General features: G+C 55.8%; 1 protein-coding gene across 12 annotated transcripts in view; it reads left to right on the forward strand.

Annotated features, from left to right (window-relative positions):
* The first annotated feature begins 502 nt into the window (after nucleotides 1-502).
* Ahdc1 (AT-hook DNA binding motif containing 1) overlaps nucleotides 503-24,354 on the forward strand; it is a 64,164-nt gene continuing 40,312 nt past the window's right edge. For 5 of the 12 annotated variants that reach the window (XM_047551849.1, XM_047551848.1, XM_047551846.1 and 2 more), the window contains exons 1-2: nucleotides 670-995; nucleotides 1,227-1,324. The gene's annotated coding sequence lies outside the window, so the exon portion shown is untranslated. Of the gene's footprint in view, nucleotides 523-669; nucleotides 996-1,226; nucleotides 1,325-24,354 lie in introns of those variants that run through there. The other 7 variants (XM_047551842.1, XM_047551841.1, XM_047551843.1 and 4 more) reach the window with 4 other exon arrangements.

Genomic DNA, 24,354 nt, shown 5'->3' on the forward strand with positions numbered 1-24,354 from the left:
AAGAGCGGAGGAGGCGCTGGCTGGGGCTTTGAGGTTTCTAGCGTGCCTGCTAGAAACCCTCGCTTTTATTCAATAGGAAACCTTTACAGAAAGGGAGAAAGTCCCTAAATTGAGAGCCTTCTCCTCTCTCCTCTTTCCCTCCCACGTAATTGGGACGCCCCAGAAAGTCGCAGCCCCTTTGGCTAGTCCCCAGATTCCCTATTCCACTCCCATTCCATTCTCAGACCCCGCCCCTTCGCTCCCACCCGCAACCTCAGCGCGAGCCAGAGCCCGCCGCAGGGGCCAGAGAACATAGGGAACATTCCTAACCCTCGGGGAGGATCGGCGCCCCTTGGTAAACCGGGACGCACCTCCGCCAAAGGTGCCCCAGGCACAGGGTCCCTGCCGGTTCCCGGCCGCGCCGTCGGAACAGCGGGCGCCGCCCCGCCCGCCCAGCGCGCTGAGCGGCCGGGGCGGGGACTACAAGTCCCGGCGTGCCGTGCGCGCGCTCCCCCCTGGGGTTCCGGATGGTGAGCGGCGAAGGTAAGGCGAGCTCGCAGAGGCAGCGGCGGCGGCGGCGGAGACGGAGAGAGGCAGGCAGGCAGGGCGAGGGCGAGAGACGGAGGGAGGGAGCGAGCGAGGCAGACCAGACAGACAGACAGGCGGGCGGGCGGGCGGGCAGAGCGAGCCACCCGCCAGGCTGCGCTCAGCCCCGCTAGCAGCGGAGAGAGCAGAAGGCAGGAGGAGGGAGGGGAGGAGGGAGGAGGGAGGGAGAGAGGGAATCCAGCTACCACCACCCAAAGCCAGCGTCTGCTTTCTGTCCTCATTTCCTTTTCCCACCCAGCTCGGAGAGCAGAGAAAGGCAGAGAGAGCGAGAAATAGAGACAGGCAGACAGACAGACAGACAGCCAGAGAGAGCGGGAGGGAGGAGGGCGGAGGAGGAGGAGCAGGAGCAGGAGCAGGAGCAGGAGCAGGAGCAGGAGCAGGAGGACTACGCGGGGCGCGTTCCCTCCCAGGTTTGCAATTGGGGGGGTGGGGGCGGGGGTGTCCAGGGCTGTAAGAGTGTGTGCGCGGCGGGGGGAGTGAGGGGGGCACAGAGAGCGAAGGAGTGATTGAGGTGGGGGGGCGCCGCGGGAGCGGGGGGCCGTGTCCAGCAGAGTTAGCGGCGGAGAATGTGAGCCGAGGTGCGAGCCATGCTGTCAGCGACGGCAGGCGGCTCAGGGCTCCTCCACGACTCCTCTCTTCAGCAGCCGGGCGCCCGCGTCGCTGCCGCCGCCGGAAGACAGACGCCCCCCAAAACCCCTAGCCTGGCTCGGACCCACAGAGCCAGCAGCCCAGCACTCCGGTGAGTGGCGCCTCCTCCCCAGCCCTAGACCACCGCTGGGGACCGGCCGGTCCGGCTCTTTTGTGCAGCGCACCAGGGGGGTCCCCCGCGCCCCCTGGTCCGGTCCGCCGGACCCCGTGGCTGCGGTGCCCGCGGTGCGATCGGTCTTTGTTTCCACCGGGGCCCGCGGCTCGACTGGGCTCGGCTCGAAGCCTGGCAGGCAGCGCTGGGAAGGGGGAGGGGGAGGTGGACGAGAGGGGGGGTTGGGAGGGGGGGTTCTCGGGTTTCCTGGCCGCCCCGCGGCTCCCCCGGCTCGGGGGCGAGGTGCGCGCCCAGCGCTGCCGCGCGCCCCCTCCTCCTTCCCCCTCCCTCCGCCTTTGGATTTAAAACTGCAATTTGCTCTCCAGCTTGCTGAGAATGTGGGGGGGGGGGATGAAGGGGGACCGTGGGAGCGGAGAACAAGGCTGGATTTTAGGATTGGCGCTGGGAAACGGGGAGACTGCGGAGGGAGGAGCCCCTCCCCTCCAACCCCCAAATCCCAAGGTTCCGCTGGCGCTCTGGGAGTTGAGGGGCGGGGACCTAATGACCCGGAGGAGGTGTGGGGTGGAGGAGGGATTTGGGGGCGGCCAGGGCCGTAGGGGTTGGGCCGCGTGCCCGGTTACCTGGCGAACAAAGTCGGCTCACTTTTGCATAAATAAATAAATAAATAATCACCTATCAATGCGTTTCCTCTGGGGCTCTGATTGAATCGGCCCCCTCTTCCCCAGGGGGTGGGGTGCTGAGTGACAGCTGTCAGCCCCCTGGGCCAGGAGCTGGGGGTGAATTGCCGAATCTCCCTGCTTTCTGGCTGAGGGCGCCTTCCCCTGCTGGGTCTGGGTCCCCAGGCAGAGCCAGAGGGGCAGGGGGCTGGCTCTGAGTCTAGGAAATAACCTTGTTTCCTGTTCTACAGGAAAAGGGACAGCAACCCAGAGTTTGGGGGCTGGGGATGAGGACTGATGGGAGCTGGGGGTGGGGAGGGTTCCCCAGCAGCCTGACCCCCTAGCCTCCTGCCAGGCAAAGGGGCCAGCCCAGGGAGGAAGGATGTGGGCCTTACTGGCCGGAGGCGGGAGCTGGGGCTGTCCCTGAGGCGGGCAGCGGGCACAGAGCGGGAGGGAGAGAGAAGCGGGGGCGGGAATTCTCTACCGCAGACCCTGGGGGCCAGGGCCAGATGTGGAGGGGTGGGGAGTCTCCCCTCCCTCCAAGCTTGAGGGCCCTGGGGCTGGGCTGGGAGGGGCTGAGCCTGGTGCCCTCGGTTCTGCACCAGTGCCTGACTGGCAGGGCCAGCTGAATTTGGGCCCAGGCGTCACCCTGGGAGGCAGGGCTAGGCTGCACCAGCCTGGTCCCTGAGCACAAGGAGGGACCCTTGGGGGGCCTGTGCCTGTCTGGCTGGGCAGGCGTTTCCCGCCGGACCAGTTGGTGTCAGGCGGGACTTGGCCCCAGCTCCCTGGGCTGAGCTCAGGGTGTGAGGACAAGCTTTGCCTCCGGGTCAGGGTGGCCACATTTTGCCCGTTGCTGCTGTTGCCGCTGGCAGGGCGGGGGCATGTGCCCAGGCCTGGGCAGAGTCCTGCCAGGGGCATTTGGGGTGTTTCTATTGTTGGCTGGTTCCTGTTCCGTGTGGCCCGGTGTGTGTGGCTGTGTGACTGGGGCTATAAGTGAAAGATTACCACTCTGTCCACCCCTCCAGCATGGGGGGTTGGGGGGCAGACAGACTTGGTTGTGGTAAGCTGTGGGGGGACCCCCCAGGTGGCATGTGCATGCTGCTTGCCATCTCCCTCGTTGAGCAGATGTATATTTATTTTTATAGTAATGGAAAATCAAACTGGATAGTAAGCTGAATTCATTTTTTTCTCCTACTGTGTCAATAGTTGGAGTAACCCCCAGAGACTGGTGAACTTCTGGCCCCAGAGCTCCCACCCTCAGAGGTTGCATAAACCAGTGAGGGCATGAGCTTTGGGGGACCAGTGGGCACCAGTCCAAACCAGTGACTCTTGTCCCTCTTGGTCTGGTATCGGGCAGGTGCTTAGGTGAACCAGCATTGCCCCCACCCCAGGCATCCCCCCATACCCCAGGGTGCAGTTTGGCCACTCAGCTACCTCCCTGGTCAGTGCCTAAGTTGTGCCCAAACCCTCAGGGACATTCCCCTGGTGGGCTCTCTCTCTGCCTGGGCTCCCGACCCACGTGCTGATATTTATTTTCTGTAGTAAAATCCATTTTTAATGCCGTTACTTTTGAAATAATATAGAGAGAAACAAATGTGATGTGTTTAAGTTGCCCTCTGTGAGTTTTTAATGTGATCTATGGCTGAGGTAGTGATGGAAGGAGCTGTTGGGCTTGGAGATATTTGGTGTCATAAAGAAAAAGATCTTGCTGTTTATTGTGGTTGCTGGACTGGGGGGTCTGGGACGAGGTCGTAGGGGCAGGAAGCCCCCAACACCCCCAGGTGCTGCTGATGGGCAGCTTAGTTTCTCAGCACTGATGTGTGAGGGAGGGTTCCAGGATTCTTTTGCTTGCTCTGCAGCCCTTGATGGGACCTTTGGTGAAGGGACTTGGGAGCTGGGGGGCTTCGTTCCCCCAACTCCACATACTTTGAGTTTGGCTGGAGGCTTCTGGAACCCCCTACTGAGCCAAGTGTGCTGTGGAGAGGCTGAACTTGGATTTTAAAGGAGATTGAGAGATGGGGTCTTTACCTGATTGTTGTCTCTGTGCTGGAGGCTCATGGGGTATACACTATCCCTGGAAGAAGACATTTTTGGGGGGGGGCTGTGCTTGCAGAGCCCCAGAGGGACAATGCTTATTTTTGAATCAGCCTGAAGAATAGGTTTTGAACCACTCCCTCCTTTATGCCTGTGTTCCGCATTGGACAGGGGCATCTTCCAGACAAATTTGACCTCCCTCACTTCCCCTTCACTCTCCCTATGTCCCACCCCCAACCCCAGGTCAATTTTTTTTTTTTTTTTTCCTTTTGTGGAATACAGAGCTCCGTGTCTCTGTGTCTCATGCCAGCCACCCAAGACCAGGGGGTGCCATGTCTTTGTACCAGATGCCCAGGCCTTTCTGGTCTGGCTGGGTGAGGTCAAGCAGAATATTATGGGATGTACTAGCTCTGTCTCTAGGTCCCCTAAGTCTCTTGGGACAGAAGGGGAAGGAGCAAAGCCAGGATGAGGTGGAGCTGGGGACTGTAGGAGGGAGCAAGGGCAACACTGTTGCTAATGCCAGCAGATGGGCCCCCCAGGAAGAGAGAATTGGGGAGAGGAGACCCAGACAGCCACATGCTGGTGAATAGAGGGACTGAAGCCACTGATGAGGGAGGGGAAGATAGAAAACAGGCTAGAAGTGCTGGGGTCACAGGCTGGCAGTGAGGCCCAGGAGACTCAGGGGTCCAGGTATATCTCACCACCCTGTGCTCTGTAGCCAGAAACGAGGGAGCACTGAGGGCCTCTCACCCGGGATCAGGTGCTGGGTTGTTTTTGGTGAAAAGATAAGCAGATGTCTCTGGGAAGAGGGAGGAGGACAGGTGAGGGGTAGAGAAAAAGAGAAGGAAAGAATCCCACAGGAGGAAGGACAATGACGAGGAAGGGGGGGTTCCAGGGGTCTTGACTAATGCTCCAGGTTCTGAGGCCCCAGGGCAGTATTTCCCCTCTGTTCTCCCCAGATGTCTGGGAACAGAGCTGAGCTCTTTTTGGGACCTGGGGGCAGGGTCCTGAGGGCAGGTACAATACCCTACAGGTTGACAGGTACCCTGTACTAGGAGGGGTTATAAAAGCAGGGAGATTAGGGCCCCAGAGATGCCAGAGGCATCATCCATCTGGACACCCCACCACCCGACAGTTTGACAGGAGGAATCCAAGTCTAGCAAGGGGAGCCACTCATCCAGGGTCGCAGATATTCTCTGCAAGGCCAGGCTAGGACCCAGGCTCTTGCACTCTGTCTCACCATGGCTAGAGAACTGGAACAGCTGCGGGGGGCCTCCTGGGTGCAGAGGGGGGCTGGAGCCTAGGGAGAGCAGCACGCGGGCACCCTTGTGGCCAGAGCCCCCCCAGGGGAGGGGGAGGCGCCACTGCCTGGAGAGGGAGGGAGGGAGGGGAGAGAGGAGGGGAAACAGTGAGTCAGGCTTCCAAGAGCTGAGGATGAGAGAGCCAGAGCTGGGAGGGAGAGGGCAGGGAGGGCTGCTCCAACGGGGGAGAGGGAGGGGGCCCAGCCAGGGGCAAGGAGAGCTAGGGAGGGAGGCAGCCAGCCCCTGGCCCTGGCCCAGCCATAGAGCTGTGTGGAGGGTGCAGCCGGTATGGACTTTGCCCGAGGTGGGTCAGGAAGGAGCCAGATTCTGTCCCTGCAGCATCTCTTTCTTTCCTCGTTCCTCATATTTTGTGCCATCCCAGGGTCTCAGAAGGATGACTGTGTCTTCGCATCCCTTGCTTTTGGGCCTCAGTTTCCCTGCCCATTGTGGGATTTGGACCTTGAGCTCTTGGAGAGGGAGTGGAGGGAAGAGTGCAGCCTGGGAGGGATGCGGTCTCAAGCTGCTGACCGTGTGCTGGGGGCACTGTGGGCGCCTGCCGCCAGTGCAAGGTAGGGTGTGAGACCCAGGCAGGACTCTGTTGAACCCTGAGTTTGTGTCACGACAGTAGGTGCTGGCATGGGGATTGCTTGGTGGGTGGTGGGTGTTGAGATCCACTGGGTGTGTGTGAGAGTATGAGGTGGGGGATGTTGTGCTGGTCTGGCAATGGTGGGTGGGCTGCTTGAGGCCTCTCAGGATGGCCAGTGCCTGGACTGAGCCAGGATCTCCACACACCCATAACAAACCTCTGCTGTAGCTGGGGAGATACTGCTGTGATCCCCACTTCCCTGTGAATAGCTGAGAGGTGGGAATGGGCTTGTGGGACTGAGAACTGCCTGTCCAGCCCCTCATGCTTGGAGCTGGGACCAGAGCAGGAGGGATCCCCAGGGACTGCCTGGAGGGAAGGAGGGGAGGAGCCCCCCCTCCTGCCCAGCTGACAGGAAGCCCTGGCTCCCAGCTCCTCCTTCCCCAAGGCCTGGCCTCCCCCACCCCTCCCTCCTGGATCCCAGCATCTCTCCATTGGCTAGGGCAGGAGGAAGGTGGGCACTTAGGAGCCCTCTTCTGCAAGGCCTGGCTTGGGGTGAATGTTGAAGTGAGGGTAGAGTGAGGCCCCGCAGGCTGCTCATGCACACACCCAGCTGCAGTGAGGCCCTGTTTTCTCTCCTCTTTCTGTTCTGGGGTCCTTGGCCTGGGAGCCCAGGGGAGGGGCCGCTTCTGCAGCTGGCTGGCCCCAACTCCCAGTTCAGCCCAGCTGCTACTGAAGCTTCCAGAAGCTGCAGTTCTGCACCCCTTCTTCACCCCCTGAGCCAGGAGAGGCCTTTGCTGACCTGGGGGAGGGGGTCTTGGGGAGCGAGTGGGCACCCTTAGAAGGACTCACACAGACAGCCAGACAGATGGGTGGTGGAACAGATGGACAGAGACACCCACGCACAGATAGACTGAGAGAGACGGACAGATGGACTGGGACAGGGAGAGACGGACAGACAGAGGTGCTGGCAGAGAAAGGAGTCAGAAAAATGGAAGGATTGAGGAGAGAAACAGAGACTTTGGAGACAAGAAGGAAGAAAGGGTGAGTGAGGAGAGAGATGGAGGGGGGCGCTGAGAGACAGGAAGAGATAAAGAAAGGGGAAAACCCAGACAGAGAGAGAGAGAGAGGGAGAGAGGGAGAGAGACTGGAGGCTACAAACCACAAACAGGGATTTGATGAGAATCTGGAAGGTGTTTTCTGCCTCTTCCCTCCCCAAACCCCCAGGCCAGCCAAGTCTCCATTCCTTCCACCCCCGGCTCAGTTTCCAGCTGCTAAAGAGGTCAGGAAGAAAGAGAGGGAGAGAGCGAAGCCTTGCAGAGCCCCTTCCTCCCTGCTCTTCTGTTGGAAGCCGGGGGCTGGCTGAGAGAGCTTGCCTAGCTCCGACCCCTACGCACAGATTTACAGGTCTCAAAAATGTCTCCTCATGCTCACTGGGGGAGATGGCTCCTTGTATAAACGCACCCCCTACACTTACACCTGTGTGCACAGGCAGGCGCACACGTGCACACACACGCACACACATTTTGTGACATGGAGCTCTCCAATGTCACTCATTGAGCATCTCACAACATAGCTCATAACATGTTCCTGTGTTTTCTTCCCTATCCAGGTGGTGACACACAGGCCCTGTCATGAGCTCTCAGGACATACTGTCACACACAGTCACACACACATACAGTGGCAGTCACACCTGAGCAGAGAACACCCCCACTCTGGCCCAGCTGGCAGGGTGAGGAGGCAGGAGGCCCCCTCAGTCAGTGGGAGCCCTTCTAAGAGGGTGCAGGGCCCACCTGGATAATGATGGTCTGGTGGGTCTGTCATAGGAAAGAGCTATCTGAGAGCTGGCGAGGGGGCGTGTGTGAGCAAGAGAGAAAGAGATAGAACCATGTACACGCGTGTGTCTGTCGTGCGTGTGAGAGACAGAGCATGGGTGAGATGGGGTATGGGTGTGACGGGAGGGAGCGGAGTATGTGGGTGTATGTCTCATAGCTGCTTGTCAGGTGTGGATGTGGATGCTCGTTTATGTGATAGGTGTGTGTGTAACAGGGGTCTGTGGCTGTACAGGATTTGCGGTGGGGTGTCTGTGTGATGGTGCATGTATCTGTGGAGGTACGGGGCATGGGTGAACTGCGTGTGGGGGTGCAGAGGTACCCAGGCAGAGGTGGAGGTGTGTGGGTGTTGGTGTGTGAGTGGAGGGAGCGTGCCTGTGTGAGGTGTAGCTGCAGGTGTGAGGCGTGGGCCTGTTGCCTGGGTTGGAGGGGTGTTTTCCAAGCCCAGACGCTACCCGAACAGGGACCATTAGCACAAACACGTGGGAAGGGGCTGCGGTGTTCTCAGTTGGGCACTGACCCACAGAGACACACAAGGACAGACGTGCCCGCCCCTGTCCTCCCTCTTCCTCTCGCCTGGCGTCAGTGGTTTTCAAAGGAGCCTCCATGAGGACTGTTTGCTGTGCAGTGCCCCCACCCCCAGCCTGTGCCTCTTCAAACACAGCGATGCCCTCCAGGCAGCTTTGTGGAGGCTCCTGCCTGGACCATCTGAAGGCAGATGGGTGGGCTGGGATCCGTTGCCGCCCCCCAGGGAGTGAGGAGGCAGCTCTGCTCCTCAGGCCTGGGCACAGGCGCAGACAGATGGACTGCCTGCCTTGACAGCCCTCCCACCCCACACAGGCACCCCACCGCAGAGGGGTTGAAGTGGGCAGCCCCCAGATGAGCCCCTGAGCAAAGGCCTTTGCTCTACATGACCCCAGAGGGGTACCCACCCTCACCCTGTAGCCCCTTCGCCCCTCTGAACACAGGACCCAGCCGTAGTCCCCAACACCACTCAGATATACAAGCTTGCCCACATACACCCTCACAACGCCAGTACCTCCAAAGCCAACTGCTAAACACACCTACAAACACACAGTCACTCCACATGTGATCACCTCCCTGACATGCCACTGCCTCTCACACGCAGCCAGCATACACCTGCCACGCAGCTACACTTCCCCAAACATCAGGAACCCAGTTAGAGCCCCGGTACCCTCCCATGTGTGTACTGCAGAGCCACCAGCACCTCTCTGACATCAGGGACCCACTCTTACCTTTCCACAACCGGCGGTTCTTAAGGCCTGCAGCACCTCCCCAGACAGTCTCCCGCCCCAGCCCAGCAGCGCCTGCAGCACTCTCAAGCCCCCAAGCACATCAGGTGCCCAGTTAAAGCCAAAGTAACCTTTCCAGAAACAGCACACACACAGCTTCTACATCCTCACCCATGTCAGCTCCCTCTCCCTCTCCAACCGCAACATCTCCCCCAGGTACATCCAGGACCCACGCAGCTGGGATACCATCCCACATATTGAGGCCCCAGAGCCCAGCATCACGCTGTACACACTTATCTCCCCCAGGTATGGCCTGGCACCCATCCCCGCAAACACAAGGCCCTCTACTCTTTCCAAACTACCTCTCTCCCAGCACACACACCCAGCTTCAACACCCTCCCAGGCCAGAACCCCAGACCCCGAAGCAACAGTTCTCTCATAGCCGCATCGCTTCGCTCCTGGTGGACCTCCAGATAATATCCTCACAGCTTCTGATGCCTTCCCCAGCATGCGTGTGCCTGCACACACACTCCCTGCAGGTCCCCACACCTCACAGGCCATCCTGCCTGAGTCCCAGAGACTCCCCGGGTGTAGCCCAGCTCTGACTCCAGGATTTTGCTCAATGTAGGGGCCAGGGGACAGTCCTACACCTCTCCAAATATGACGCCATGCTTATCCACAACACACACAGCCTCTGTGAGTCACAACCCTGACCCATTCGCCCCTTTGAGCTCACAAGCAATTCTTCCTGCTCCCCTTTGCACCCCACAACTCCCCGTCACATACCCTGCCTTGGTTCTGTAGCCCTTGCTCCCACCAGACGAACATTCCAGCACATCCTCCCCCCAGCCGTCCCCCCAGAAGGCCTTGCCTTTCACACGCATTGCTCTCACTTGTCTGCTGCCCCAGCCTCCCCCACTTCCCAGAGCCTCCTCTGCCTGGGGAGCTCTCTCCACCCCCTCACTGCCCCAGGCCTTTCATTCCTGGACAGTGAGGCTGGACATCTGGTTCAAAGCTGCCCCCTCCCCAAGACCCTGTGCTGTGAACAGGCTGACCTGGGCTTGGGGGCTTGGGGCCCCTTTGGGGGTGGGGCCGAGCCCCTTGGCACCTGGTCACCCTGGTCTCTCAGCCAAGAACGCTGAGTACCCAGCACTGCCTGAGTCTGGCATGTCTGTGGGGGCCAAGGGGAGTTAGACCCAGCCTGCACTTTTCAAGTGTGTTCCAGATCCTCCCCGCTTGGCTCACCTGAAAGACATGGGCTGGGGCTTCAGGGAAAGGGATGGGAAAGGTGCTGGCTCCCCCCACCCCCAGTCCAGGCTGCGGGGCTTGGTCTCCCTGGGAGTCAGTTCCGACAGTGAAGGTTACTTTACTAGATGCATGATTTTAAACGGAATCTCCACCATCTGTTCCACCCCCTAATTACAGATGCACAGAATCCGCCTCAGAGGGCAGCATGAGGGGAGTGATTTAGAGGCTGAGCTGCTTCTGCCTGCATTTGGGCTGGGGAGATGGGGTAGGGGGGCGCTCTGGTATCACTCGCAGCCCCCCAGTCTTGATCTCTTTCCTGGAGGTCCCTTGTGCCTCTTGCTGGGGGAAGGCTCATAGAAGGATTCTCTGACTCCCCCAAGACCTGAAAGAGGAAGCAACTGCAGTGCTGTGCAGTGGGAGGGGTCCCCAAGACATCGCCTGTGTCCCAGTCCAGCAAGTCCTGGGATGCAGGCTCCATTAGGGCCTTAAAAAATTCAGTGGATCGATCTCCTGCCTGCCTCTTGTACCTTGGGGAGCCACAGGCGCTGGCTTGGCCCAGCTGTCTGCTCACCCCAGGGGGTAGCAGGGATAGGTAGTGAAATAGGGAGGGGGTCAGAGCAGAGGTGCGCAGCCAGGGTCTAGCAACAGAGGACACCGGCAGGCATGCCAAGACCCACCAGGTGTGTATGCACCTAGTGCCCACCCACCCGTCTTGGTGCAGCTGGCATGCCTGACCCAACAGGAACCATGGTCTGTTGGACTGGGCCGGCACCAAGGGCCAGAGGGTCTGAGGGCTGTGGGGCTCCACTCTGTGGACGGGTCCGTCTTTGTCCACGGGCACCAGGGACCAGGGCCTCCGCCTGCTTGGTGGCGGTGGTGGTGGCAGCAGCGCGGCAGCAGTGGGCACACTGCGGTAGACTCTGGAGCATTCACTGCGGGGAGAAAGGGAGAGAGGCTGGGCTGGAGGAATTTTAAAGATTGCTGCAGGCAGGAGGGTCTCTGGAACCCTGTGGAGCGGGCAGTCATGCAGAAGTAATCCTATCGCCGCCTGCTTGGAGGAGTGGAGAGGAGAGGGGGTCGGCAGGGGAGGGGAGGAAGAGCTGCTGCCCCTTTGCCACCTCAGCCCCTGCCCCAGCCAGCCCTGGAGGGAGCCAGGGACCCCAGGCTGCTTCTCAGAGGCACCTTGTTTTCTCCATCCCACTGTGGCCCCTACAGGGCCAGTGCTACAACCATTGCTCAACTCCACGTCCTGGGTTTTATAAATAATGCAGCTTGGAGGTGGGGGCCAGGTTGGCCCCCAGTCACCTTGGGTCACCCAGTGTGGTGCCTCCAGCTAGCAGTCCAGTGGCAGAGCCCTTCTCCCTTCCAGCCTGCTCCCCTCCCTTTCTGCTGGGTGAGTGTGGGCCAGAGGTCCAGCCTCTCTGGGCTGGGCCAAGCAGAGGAGTGTGGAAGAACCCAGAAACTCCTGTCCTTATGTCCCACCTCCCAGCCCTCACAGGTTAACTGGCAGCTGACTCAGCCAATCCAGGCTGAAGAGGGATGGCCTGCTCTACAAGGGCTTTATCCATTCTGGCCCCTCCATTTTGCAGATGGAGTAAACGAGTCCAAAGGCGGAAGGATGGTCAAGGCCAGCCTGCTGATGAACCCCCTCCTTCCTGCCCCATTCTGCTGTCACTCAGGCTCTTCTCAGCCTCAGCTCAGCTAAGAGCAGGGCCTGGGGGGGGGAGGGCGGGGGATGTTTGGGAAAGTGGTTGCGGCTGAGAGGTTGCCATGGCAATACTGCAGGATGCCGAGCTGAAGTGGGGGTCCCACAGGGTCTCTGGGCCCCCAGCTCCACACCCCTGTGGTCTTCTCCTCCCCATCTCCTGTCCCCCCACCCAGATGCCTGTCAGGCGGTTCCAGTGACAGGCTGGGTGGGTGACAGGTGGTGCAGGTGATGGGCTGGGTGGGTGATGAGCCTGGGTGGGTGACAGGTGGTGCGGGTGCGAGGCAGGCAGGTGACAAGCTGGGTGGTGACGGGCTCTGCGGATGACAGGCAGGGGGTGTGGTTGGCGAGGATGCTGTCTCCTGGCTGGTGGCCTGTTGCAGCCCCCCTACCCTCATGCGTGTGCACACACATAGACTCTGGGCTCAGAGCTTGGGGCTAAGATCCTAATGAGGCTTATTACGCATGGAGGGGCAGGTGCCCAGGCTCACTAATGAGAGGCCTTTAACGAAGAGGGGAGACAGCTGGGGGGCTTCAAGGAATTTGGCTGCCCTCCTGAGCTGAGGTCCTGGGGGTCCTGACCTGGCTTAAGGATGAGGCTGGTCTCATCCTCTAACCAGGTCTGGGCCACTCCTTCCCTTTACCCCTGGCCACTTGGATTTATGTTCATACTGTACTAACTACGGTCATGATGGCGCCATTGTTCATGAACACACTGTGTGTCAGGCACTGTGCCAAGCCCTTTACATGCATTTTCTCATTTCAACTCAACAGTCCTAAGAGGGAGGCTTTATCATCCCATTTTACAGATGAGCAATCTGAGGCTGAGAGAAAGCTGGAGCTTCACATAACAAGTTAGTGGTGCAGCTGGGATTTTAATCCAGATCTCTCTCCCCAGAGCTTGTCCTCATAACCAGCCCACCAGTAAGACTCAGGTCTTGGTGTAGACCTGACCCTAGCTCAGGTTCTCAGTTTCACTCTTCTGGAAGATCGATTATGTGGTGGAGGGTAATCACTGTAGGTCTTTAGCTCTGACTTGGGTGACTGCAGGGATTCCTCTAGCTAGCTGCCACAGCCCTACCCCATCTGGCCCAGGTTCTGGTGATACCCCTGCACTGTAGAGAGGGCAGGACTTAGTGCTGAGGGGCTGAGCTGAATAGGGGACACCTGGGATATCTGAGCCACTTCCTGCATGCTGTGGCAGAGAGGCTGAGGAGCAGCCAGCCGCCCAAGGTCACACACCCTGTGAGCTGTAGGGCCTCTTGGGATCCCAGGTCTCTTGGCCTGTTGAAAGGGTGGGGCTGGGTGTGGTCCCAGAGTTGGGACACCACCTCTCTTGGGCCCCACCCACCAGCCTAGTTTCTTCCTTGGAGGTTGTGAGCCCCCAGCTCAGGGGAGGGTACAGGGTTGTTGGCTGAGTCTTTGGGGCCATGCCCCCTCCTATTGATCTGGGCCCCAAGTGTCAGTTGAACCCCTCCCTTTGGGACCTGTTGCGGTGGAAACTCCCTGGCAACAGCTGATGGATGGGTTAGGGCCTTGACATTGGCCTGGGGCCACAGCATAGCCCTGGAGGGACCAGGCTAGGGCTGGGGGGCTTGGAGGGGAATTTGAGGGAGAAATGAGGCTCATAAATCTTGGAGCTTCTTATTTCTCTTCAAACTTAATCTCTTACCAAACCTGCTTTCCAGCTGCTCATCCAAGGTACTGGGGGTTGAGGGAACCCACCTGCCCACTCCCCTCTCTCTCCAACTGAGGCTCACCCTCTCCTGAAATTGCACCCATGGGAGAGAGATGCAGCTGTTGTTGCTGGGAAAGATTAAGACAGCGTGTCCAGACTCCTGCATCTTAACTCTTGATTCATTGTGGTAGGTGGGGCAGAGGGCTGCTCGGTCTCAGTTTCCCCAGCTTTGGGAAATCGTCTCTGGTGCCTCTCAGCTTGGTCTGGAAGGAGAACTGAGGCCAAAAGGATTTAGCAGATGGAGGACACATAGCCTTGTCCTCAGAACCCCCCACTCTGAGCGGAGGAGCACAGACCTGCCCTTGTGAGCCCTCAGAGCGGGAGGTGAGGTCTAGAACCCAGGCTGGGTGTGTGCTGAGGTCAGGCAGGGGTGGTGCTGGGTGGCTGGCCTGGGAAGACTTTCTCAAGCAAAGACCCAGGCTTGGAGGAGACCAGAGGAAGGGTGGTGGTTTGCCTGGGGTTCGGGGTGCTGGCGAGCCATCTTTGGTTGGAAGGTAGGAGCCTGGAAGGGTCTAGCTTTCCCACAGGCCCAGGCAACCGTAGGCTGGAGTTCTGGGGCCCTCTCAGCTCCCCAGGGAACCCGTTGCTGCCTGGCCCCAGGACCCAGGCATCCTGGCGGGTGAGGGCGGGTCTCCAGCAGGCGCCCTGCCAAACCCTGCAGCCTGCTCACCAGGAATCTTGTTGCTGAGAGATGGAAAATCCCGGCAGGGCCTGCAGCTCATCCCTCCCCTCCGGGAGGAGGAGGGGCCCAAAGATTCCTTCCTGCACCCCCCCCCTCATCTGGGGCAGGGCTCTCCTCAGCAGTGGGTGGGGCTGGGGGGCCCAGGACAGGCCTCTAAGGCCCAGTCACATGCCCTGGAGCCCTGCCCAGCCCATAGTGGGCACCAGGGCACTCTGGAGGCCAAATGCGCCTAGTGTAGCAGAGGGGGGGCAGGATGGGGCACTGAGGCCCGAAAGGGGCCTGGGTGGGGGCCGGTGCCTGGCTCTGGCCCCATTGGCTCCCCCAGGGCGGAGGGTGAAGAGTTGGTTCCCTCCTTGGACAGGAAGACGAATGATCCCATTATGGGAGCGTGATTTTATTCCACGTGTCACGGAGTCTGAGATTAACTTGCTCACCAGTCTGTGACAAACCCCTCACACCCAACACACACACAGACACACACACACACACACACACACAGAAGTGGAGACACACACATATCCTTGGTGTCACAAACACACATCACACAGACACAGACAAGCATTTCTGTGCTATAGCACACAGCATGGTCTTACACACAGAGACACAAGCACACTTAGATGCACCAAGATATGGACCCACAACCTCAAAACCTCAAAAACACCGTGTCCACACTCACACCGAGGTCACAGAGACCCACAGATGCAAACAAACAGTCCAGGGAGTTGCTCGTACCCACTGCTGAGACATGCACAGAGTCAAGGACACATGGTGCCTCATAGTCCCAGGCACATTTAGACACGCACAAAACCAGACACAGCCATGCAGACAGGCACAGACCAACAGCCACACACTCTGAGACAAAGACCCAGATACATACAGAGACAAAGACGGGCGCAGACACACAGCCGGCGGAGCTCACACAAGCACAGGCGTGCACACCCGGACACAGACAAAGACAAATAAATGCCCAGAGGTTTTACTGTGGACAGATGTAGAGGCGCATGCACATCTGGGCCTCCTCCTCGACCTCCCTGCCTGGGGACATAGTAATCTGGTGCCTGTGGCTCCAGGAAGGACTCTGAGGAGTCTTCTACTCTGTTAGTGCCCCCCACCCTGGGCCCAGGGCCAGGCCCTACCTCTGGCCCCAGGCCTGTGACCAAGGCCACAGCAGAGCCTCCATACTTCTTCCTTCCCTTCCCTTCCCCCTTGGCCACACAGGCACACCATCTTCCCCGTAGGCACTCCCAACAGCCCCCCTCCTGTCTTTATCACTCTGCCCCCAGCAGACAAGTACCACCTCTGGCACCATCACACGCGGCATCCCTCACTTGCACACTTGTGCGTGCCCCAGTCTCCTGGCGTGCACACACAGACCCCCAGGCGCACCTCCCCTCCCCTTTTCCCGCCCTCTCACACACACTAATTCACAAATTGCAACACACACTGCCTCACATGCATCCTCACCTCTCACACGTGCGCGCACACACACACACTTCCAGAGCCTCCCATCACTTTCCTTCCTCTGTCTCTCACAAACACTCCCTCTGCCAAGAGTGGCTCTGCCGCAGATTAGTCCCTGATGGTATTTGTCACTACTTTTCAGCAGTTGAGCGTCCTTGCCCTTCCTGGCCTCAGTCTCTCCTCCTCTACCTCGGGCCCTGCATACTGTGGCTTTGTATTCTTTTGTCCTCTGTTTGGTTAACAAGTGGATGTGGATCATTCATTCCTTCAGCAAATCCTGATTGAGCACTGTTTACGGGTGAAGCCTAGGGGAGACCGTGGTGACCAAGACAGACATAGACCCTTTCTTCACAGAGTCTCAGTTTTATGACCAGCCTAGTCATTGCTTCCTTCCTCTGACTAGATTGGAAGGGAACCCTTGATCTTGGCTTACAGGGATGTGTAGGAATTCATAATAGGAAAAGTGTGGGAAGGGTGTTCCAGGCAGAGGGAACAGCATATGCAAAGCGTGGAAGTAAATTGAAGTATGATACACTGGGAGAATGTAGTACTGCTCAGACATCAGAGGAGATGCTGCAAAGAGTGCAGAAGGCAGATGGCACAGGGTTCAGGTGCCATGCTTGGGGTTGTTTTGTCCTGTGGGTCATAAGGAATCAGGGGAAGTATTTAGTGACAGGCCCAAGGATAGGATAGAGATAGACTGGACACAGGGAGGCTAGTTGGGAGGTTTGAATAGTACATGTGGGAGATGATGGTGGTTTAACCTAGAAGAGGCATGTGGGATGGATCTGTTTAGGGGCAAAGGCCAGTGTGGTTCCAGCTCCAGAGCTGTGTGACCTCAGGAAAGACGCACGCACATCTTCGTGAGCAAGGTTCATCATGTGAGGATGGGACAGAGCAGGTACTAGGTTTGTAGTAGATGCTCAATAAAGGATAGCTGATAATCGTATTGTCAGGTATCATTTGGATGTTGGGGGACATCAAATGCAAAGGTTTACTCAGCACCTACTGAGTGCTGGGTACTGTGCTAGTTTTCTTTGTGATAACTGTATCATGAAGATAGCAGCAAAGGCCCCAGGAGGAGGTGGAGTGAAACATCAATTTTTCTTTAAAGGACGATGAGGCAGTACCTATCAGGGTTCTGGGTGATTCCTGAAGAAGCTAGCGTTGAGCTGGCTGGGAGAATTTCCTCAGGCAGAGGTTGAGGAGGTGCTTTGGGGAGAGTGGCCTCTGACCAATAGCCCCAGGGCAGGAACAGAGTCTCCTTCACTCTCTGGTAGGACACAGGGAGGGAAGAGTTTTGGGGGCTGCGATTTTTAGAGGGGCTAGGCTGAGGTGGGGAGGGGGTCAGCATGGAGTTGAGCTGTACTCAAAGTGTTTTGATGGGAACATGGTCCATTGAGAACCACCGGGATTCCACTTCAGGCTCTGTCGCTTGATCTGCCTGGCCTCGGTTTCCCCATCTGTGTGATAAGCTGACTAGTCTTTCATAGCAGGGAACCCTGGCATCATGTCCTAGGGGCTGACCTGGCCAACCTGGGCAGGCATCTTCTGAAAGCAGTGCTTTCTTCTTGGGCATTCTTAGCAAAGCGAGGAGCCGCCAGAGATGAATTTTGGGCACCCTGAATGAGGGGCCAAGAGCTCACACAGAACGGAAGTATCTTTCTAGAATCAGACTCTAAGCCCCAGAGGAGACCCAAAAGAGAAGACCTAGGTTCTTCTTTCCTCCTACCCTGACCCATGTGGCAATGGACCATTGGCTCAGAGAGCACAGTGCCCAATCCCTTCCTCAGAGGGTGTCAGGACCCTCTCTGTCCACTGCCCAGGGAGCAGAGCTTTGGTTCAGGAATGTGACCCAGGGCTTGGGGTCCCCTGGGAGTAAGAAGCCCGGAGGCTAACTCAGAATGGCAGAGCCAAGTAAATGCCTGTGGGTGGCTGGGCTCTGCCATGGATATCTGGGTTGCCAGGAGTGGTAGTGCAAGGCAGGTTTTGGTGAGCCCCCAGCTGCCCTGGATCCGGGCTGTGAGGGACCCTGTAAGCATCTCACCTGTGAGGTGGGGCTGGGAGAGAATTAATTTCCTGTGCTATTTTAATTTTGCTGTATTTAATTTGCTATTTATTTTAATTAATTAAGAGAGGTAATCGCCTACCCTGACATGCGGCCGCGGGCTCCTCTTCCTTTTTGGAGGGGTGGGAAGCCGGCTGGGTGATTGCTGGGTTAGCTGTGGGGAGGGAGGGCTTGGCGGGCCAGTGCTTCCGCTCCACCTGCGTTTCTCCCTGAGGGGCTGTCCCCTCCCCCAACACTCGTGGCCCTTCCCATCCCTCTTTTCTCTCCCAGGTCTGCTTCAGGGCCTCAGGAGTAGTAAGAGTGACATGAGATGCCCCAGTAAAGTGTATTTTAACATCAGGGCAAGTTAAGGAACTTGCCCTGGGTGGTGCTTAGGGGCTGCTGGGGACATTTTTGGGGCTGCTGGGGATATTTTTGGAGTATATGTGTTTACTAGAAGCCCCCTTCCCTATCCTGGTATTCAAACAGCATGCGGGTCTGTGCAGTCTGGCTAAAGGGACATTAGTGTGTCCTAACACCTGTGGATACATCCATGGGCATGATTTCAGTTCATAGTTAATCCCTAGGACAGATCTGGTGGAGAGGGGGGATTATTTCTTTGATGAGATAATGAAGGTAAAACTCAGCTAGGCCAAGGGACTTGCCCAAGGTCACACAGCAACCCAGAGAAGCAGGACCTGGATTTCAGCCATAATCATCCATCTGACTATATGAAAAGTTAAGTTGGGTGGAGAGAGTTTGGGGGCAGGGGCTAGGTCCGAAGTCTGATTAGGGTAGGAAATGGGGTCCTCTGGCTCTGGAGGATGTGGGTTGGAAGTAGGTCCCTGCCACAGGGGTTTCCTGAAGGGGTAAGGTCTCTGCTACCTGTTTCCCTGTGTAACTTTAGTTGTCTGGAACTGGGGTTTGCTTTGTCACTTACACTGTACCCCACCTCAGGGACCCTTCCCCGGCTAGGTGGGGCCCCACTTTATTTATTATGTGCTTGTTTGGTTTTGGTGGTTGGAATTGAACCCAAGTCCTCATGCAAGCTAAGCACATGCTCCTGTCACTGAGCCACTCCCCCTAGCTTTGACTATTATTTAACAGATGTTTACATAGCGTTTACTATGTCCCGACCCTCTTCTAATCTTATAAATAATTTCACTTAATCACCGTCACGTCCCTATTATTGTTGTCCTTATTTTATACAGTGGCCCCCTTATCCTCTTTCACTTTCCACAATTTTAGTTAACTGTGGTCAACTGCAGTCAAAAAATATTATCTGGATGCTTCCAGAAATAGACATTTGTAAGTTTCAAATGACTTTTATTATGGTATATTATAATTGTTCCATTTGCTAGTTGTTAATTTCTTACTGTGCCTAATTTATAAATTAAACTCTCATAGGTATATGTTATAGGAAAAAAAAATATCTATAGGGTTTGGTATTATCTGCAGTTTCCATGTCCCCTGGAGATCTTGGAATGTTCCCTCATGGATAAGGATGGAGGACCACTATGTCAGATTATTGAGACTTAGAAAGGTTAAGTGACTGGGTCAAGGTCACACAGAACCGGGACCTTTGAACTTGTCTGGGATCCAGAGTCCTCCTTCTGAACCACCATGCTGTCCTGTTCCCTTGATACCCGAGAGATGGCATCCACAAATTGAGACCTGCTGTGGGGAGAAACAGGCAAAGCACCAGGATGTGCCTAGGATGTGCCACATCAGGATGTGCCCCGAGGCTGCAGCAGTTAGGGCCTCGGGGCACAGTCCACACTGCCAGTGCTGGCATGGAAGGACTGCCTTTGGAGAGCTCACAGTCTAGATGGAAAAATAAGACGTGTGTGAACAGTACTTGATGGTTGTATAAGGCAATGGGAAAAAGATCACGAAAAACATCACAAAATACATGATATGGTTTAAAGAGTTTGGGTTTTGAATCCTGTGTGTCCTTTAATTTCTTGATCCCTCTCTGAGCCCCAGTTTCCTTATCTGTCTTGGGGAAATAATCATGGCACTGATGCCCCAGGGTTTTGGGAGGCTCACATGAGATGACCTGGAGGCGTTGAGCTCTGAAGCAGAAGCTCAGTGAGTGTACATCTAGAACCTAAATCGCAAAACCTGGAGAAAGCAAGCACCCTGCGGGGGGCTGGCATCAGAGCAGATCAGGATGGGAAGGGCAATGGCGTGCCCAGCTTTGGAGTCAGACTGCTTGGGTTTAAATCCCAACCATGGCAAATGGCTTTCCCTCTCTTGGCCTTGATTTCCTTATCTGTAAAATGGATATAATAGTCATTCTAGTTCTCCCCACCCCATCGGTCTGTTAAAGATTAAATTATTCAACAAGTAATACTGAGCACCTGGTAGGTGCCTCACATGTGTCCAATCATTGCACATAGTAGAGGTCAATCCATGTTAGCAATTCTTATCAGCTGAGTCTGGAAACTGTACAGGAAAGAGGAATGGAGGAGACTGAGGTTTTTGTTTATTTATATATTTTTTGCAGTAGTGGGGATTGAATCAAGGAGTGCTGTACCACTGAGCTACATCCCCAGTCCTTTTTTTTTTTTTTTTCCTGAGACAGTCTCACTAAATTGTCCAGGCTGGCCTTGAACCTGTGATCCTCCTGCCTTGGCCTCCTGTCACTGGGATTATAGGTGTGCACCACTGTACCTGGTGTGGACTGTTATTTATTTATTGAGTGTTTAATCAGTGTCAGGCACATTGACTTATGAGACATTTACTGTGTATCCATCTTGTGTAGATGAGAATACAGGTTCAGAGAGGTGTAGTGACTCCCAAAGAAACAAAAGTTGGGGGTGGAATTGCAGCCATGTTCTTTAAACCGGGTTAAGAGAAGGGGTGTGGGTAAGGCCATTGAAGAAGCAGAAAAGCCAGGAGACCTGGCCTGGAGAGGGACACAGGGAGTAGGGAGGAGTGGGCAAGACCTCAAATTTGGGAAACAATTAGGGCTGGGGATGGGGCGTGGTGGTAGAGCACTTTCTTAACACACACAAGGCCCTGGGTTGGGACTGGTGAAAGGTGAGTCTTAAGAACTGGGCGACTTGGAGATGGGGAGCCAGAGTATTCCAGGCAGGGGAGCGCAGGCAAAGGCCCTGAGGTGAGAAGGAGCAGCATGGCTCAGAGCTGAAGAGTGGGGAGGAAATGGCCCAGTGGAATGAAGGTTGAGAGGTCTGGTGGCCTCAGGGGCATAAGGAGGTTGACAGCTGCAGGGAGATAGGGAGCGTGACAGATTCAGGAGACTTAGCTAATCATCATGAAAGGAAAGAGAGCATAGCCATCACCAGGGCAGGCTCCTGAATCCAATCCAAGCCCAGGACTTCCCACCAATGATCAGGGTAGGTCACTTAACATCTCATTTTAAAAATAGGGGTCACCACAGTACCTGGCTCCTTGGATGAGATGGTCTGAGAGGTGCTGTGCACAGGGCCTGGCCTGTCTAAGCGCTTGACTCATTCTTTCATTCCTCAACTAACAAGTGCTCACTTGGTGTCAGACACTCTTCCAGGACACACAGCAGTGAACAAAATAGAGAAAAATTCCTGCCCTCAAGGAGCTTACACTTAGCAGGTGAAACGGGCAGTTAACGTGAAAACAAGTAAAACGTGGTTTGTTAGATGGGATGTGAAGAGAAGGAAAATGAAACAAGGCAGGGCGCCAAGGTGGCAAGGTTATTGCAATTTTGTTTTATTTCTTAAAAATTTCTGTGTTTTTCGGAGCAGAGGTCTCGCTCTGTTGCCCAGGCTGACCTTGAATTCCTGGGCTCAAGCAATCCTCCCGCCTCGGCCTCCCAAGTAACTGTTACTGCAGGTCCACACCACCATGCCCACCACCGACCACAATTCTATATAAACTTAAAAAATGGAGGCTGTGGTGAATTTTTTGTACTGTTCGAAGGTTTCAGTAGAAAAAGCACCTTCCAGTTTACAAAGCATTTATCCTACATGAGAATCGTGAGTAGAGATACTGTTGTTCCCATCTTATAGATGAGGACTCTGAGGCTCAGGGGAGCATCTGAGCCAGGAGTCATGACTTTGAGGACAGTGCTATGCTGGCCGTGCCTCATGGATCCCTGTGACAGAGGCAATACTGTTCCTGAAAGTGTGGAGCACAGAATGAGAGTGATTGGGAGAGAGTCGGGATGCTGCTAAGGTATGTCAGTGTCCGGGACGGAGCTGAGTGGAAAGCAGAGCCACGGTCAGTGTACTTCTGCCTAGCCTGATGAGGGTGAGCTCAGAGAGCAACCCCGAGGGCAGAGCGGGGGCAGCAGGCTAGGCCTGAGACACTGTGTGATTGAGCAGAGGGGTAGAATCTGTCCAGCACTGAGCGAGTGTGTGGGTGGCATCGAGACTGAGGGGAGCAGGAAGGAGAGGAAGAAGTCAGCCCATGACTGGATGAGGGGGAACAGCAAGGAGTCTGGCTGGCCAGAGCTGGCTGCGGAGGCCCTGGAGTGTCAGGCCAAAGACCTCAGCCTTGGGGTTGTCGTCAGCAGTAGGGAGCTATTAAAGGTTTTAGAGCAGAGACTCAGTGTCACGAGAATGGGATTTGAGGAAGATGTATTTGGCACCAGGTGGAGATTCCATGGAGGCAGCTAGAGGTGGGCAGCTCACTGGGAGGCGGTCACAGCTGAGCAAGTGAGAAATGAGGAGGTCAGATCAAAGAGACAGCTTGAACTGGTAAAAGTAAGGCCTGGGAGATGATACTCCTGGGCTGTAGCCAAGAGTCTGCCCAGGTTTTCTGAGGGACCTGGGCTGGTCCCTCTCCTGCCCTCTATGTGCCTGTGTGTCCCCATTTGGGTTGAACTAAAGTTTCCTTTCATTCTTTTCTTTTTTGAAAGCCTTTTGGGCTAAGGACCCATTTCAGAAGAATATAAAACCAAGTTTTAGTTAACATTTTGTGAGGTTTACAAACCTGCCAAAGTCCATCCATGGAACCATGCTAGATGATCAATAGTAATAAAAATAGCAGCTAGCACTGAATGCTAATTATGGGCCAGGTGCTGGGCAAAGTGATCTACCTCATGATCTTGTTAAAGCTCTGCACCAGCTCTATGAAATAGGTACCATTCTGTGTATTCCATTCTACAGATAAGGAAACTGAGGTCGCCTTGAAAAGTAACTTGCTCAGAGTCAGAGCTGGAATTGAAGCCTGGTTTTGTCAATTCTAGAGCTTCTTTTTAAAAATTTTTGTCGTTTGTTTGCTTATTGGTACTGGGGACTGAACCCAGAGGCACTCTACCACTGAGTTACACCACCAGCCATTCTTATTTTGAGACAGGGTCTCACTAAGTTGCCCAGGCTGGCCTTGAACTTGTTAGCCTCCTGCCTCAGCCTCCCAAGTAGCTGGGATTATAGTGTGTGCCACCACACCCAGCAGAGCTTAAGATCTTACCACTGAGGTCAACCTGGATTCTAGGACAGGCGGGAGAAATGGCAAGGAAGGGGCAGATAGGGGAGGATTTTCAAAGACAGCCATAGAGAAGACAGAGCTAGAGCTAAAGGAAAAAAGGGTAGCAGTGCCAACTCAGCCCTGAGGTGAGAAGCATCGGGTGGCTGGAGGTGAGGGCTGGTGAAGATTTCATTTGGAGCTCCCTTTCCTGGCTTTCCAGAGCTTGGATCTGCCCCACATGGCCCCCAGCCAAGTGACCTGCTCTGGAGCCTGCTGGGGAAGGGTGGAGCATGGGGCTACTCTAGCTTCTTGGCCTGATTACATTCAGCCCCCTTGGCAGAGAAGGGCTTATCCCTGACTCTTTGACTCAGCCTCCAGTACTGTCTCTGGAATCTACCCTCCCTCCCTATCCCAAGGCCATTGAGAAGGGCCAGTGGGCCTTGATCTCTCTAGGGGAGTTCAGAAGTAGAGACACTCTTTCCATTCCAGAGAGGAATCCTGGGGCCCATCTGCTGAGATCAGAGTACAGTCTGGAACCCAGGCTCCACAGGCCCATGTTAGGCAATGGCTTAGATCTGGTTGGCAGTACCACCTGGAAGCATCGTAGGAGGTAGTGTAGATTAGACTGGTCATGGTCTCAATGGTTGGTTATGGTGGGTTGGATTTGTTGGTCATCTAGAACACAGTCTTTCCGTAAAGAGCTACACAGTAAAAAATTTTAGGCTTTGTAGGCCATTCAGTCTGTTATTAATACCTTGAAAGCAGTTATAAACAACGCATGAACAAATAAGCTTGGCTGTGTTCCAGTCAAACTCCAATTATAAAAACAGACAACAGGCGAGATTTGGCCCGTGGGCCATAGTTTACCAACTCCTGGTGTAGAACCTTCTTCCTCCTGAGAGGTGTAGAGATTTTAAACTTTCTATTAGACAGTGATCTAAGCAAACAAGCTTGGGGGGGTCCGGCTGGAATCTAGATCCATGGAAGTTTAACACAGAAAGTGATCTAGAGCCACACTCTTACTGGGATCTAGCTTTTGGGAACTGGTGAATAAGAA

The sequence above is a fragment of the Sciurus carolinensis genome, chromosome 1 (assembly GCF_902686445.1).
Source record: "Sciurus carolinensis chromosome 1, mSciCar1.2, whole genome shotgun sequence".
NCBI lineage: Eukaryota > Metazoa > Chordata > Mammalia > Rodentia > Sciuridae > Sciurus > Sciurus carolinensis.